At 44.5% G+C, this 1,448-nt stretch overlaps 1 non-coding gene across 1 annotated transcript; it reads right to left on the reverse strand.

Annotated features, from left to right (window-relative positions):
- Positions 1 to 346: 346 nt before the first annotated feature.
- TRNAI-UAU (transfer RNA isoleucine (anticodon UAU)) lies at positions 347 to 421 on the reverse strand. Its single transcript has one exon. It is a non-coding gene; the product is annotated as a tRNA-Ile (tRNA).
- Positions 422 to 1,448: the final 1,027 nt, after the last annotated feature.

Genomic DNA, 1,448 nt, shown 5'->3' on the forward strand with positions numbered 1-1,448 from the left:
GGCCGAAACCTCTGAACTCCTCGCATCATTCTTCATGAGACCTACCCATCGTTTCCCGAACATGGCGGCTAGGGACGGAATGCAACGCAGCGTTCGCGCGAAAACTTTCTATGCAAAGGCCCGGGCGAGTTCGTGTGGCCCCCCAAGGGCTGGGCAAGGGCAAGGGGGCAAAGGGTGAAGAGGCCGAAACCTCTGAACTCCTCGCATCATTCTTCATGAGACCTACTCATCGTTTCCCGAACATGGCGGCTAGGGACGGAATGCAACGCAGCGTTCCCCACACTATCAGACCGATTCATTATTGACTTTTCTCTGATTCATTACTGACTATTTTCTGATGTCTCACTAGTCCCGGCGGGGCTCGAACCCGCGACCTTCGGCTCATAAGACCAACGCTCTAAACCAACTGAGCTACGGGACTTTCTTACAAATTTGGCTGCCATATTTGCCTTCTCCCTTGCTCATATTTAAACGGCATCCAATTTGTTCTCTTTCCACAAGATTTGACACGAGTGCATAGAAAGCCTTTTACCCTTGTCTTTTCAAAAGTTTGTGGTTACCCTTTCAACCAAGGTATTGCTTACACAAGAGTGATTGTTTGGCATGCTATGTTGTTCTCCTTGTAAGGAAGTTTAAACCTTACCATGAAGCAACAAAACACGGCTAAGAGGAGATCGGAGTTGCAAGAGGTTCTCTTTTATCTCTATAGCAAAGGATTGTAGCACCCAAGTGACTTTGGTATGTGGGTGGATGCATTTTGGGGTGTCCCGTGTGTAGGCGTAAGTGAGCATCTAACAAATCATACACTTTTTCCAAGAATAACCTAATGAGCTTGGACCTTGTCCTTATGATACACATATGGGCTCTTACATATGAGTTCTCACCCATTTATAGTGGACATCAAGTGAAGAAGATGGAATTGCTAGAGGTGGATTCATCCTAGAATTTCCTATCAGATAAGCATACGAATGTACCAATTGAGCCATGGAGGGATTGCAAGAGAACATTTTGACACAAATATCATTGCAAGAAATATTCTACATTCCCCATTGTGGTGACCTACTCTTTTCAGACACAGGGCCCATTTCGCCAAATAGCGTTGCAATGACTGTCAACAAACCAAACTTCCAATCAGAGAGCATAAAATGGAAATCTCCCCCATAATCGCCCACCAACCCTTTAAGTTGTGGGGAATAGATATTATGGGACCCTTCAATCTTGCTACCTAGTACTCCCAAGTATGCTTAATTATCATGGCTATTGACTACATGACTAAATGGGTGGAGAAGAGGGCCACAATGAAGAATTATGCTAGAACCACAATTAAATTCTTGTGGGAGCAAGTCATCTCGTACTTTGGTTACCCCATTGAGATTGTTACTGACCAACGAACTAATTACTTGAATGAGATAATTAAATAAGTCTTGTGTCCGCATTCCTAGTCCTAC

The sequence above is a fragment of the Lygodium microphyllum genome, chromosome 24 (genome assembly GCF_053477565.2).
Source record: "Lygodium microphyllum isolate KBCC chromosome 24, Lygodium_microphyllum_v1.1.10, whole genome shotgun sequence".
Taxonomy (NCBI): Eukaryota; Viridiplantae; Streptophyta; class Polypodiopsida; order Schizaeales; family Lygodiaceae; genus Lygodium; species Lygodium microphyllum.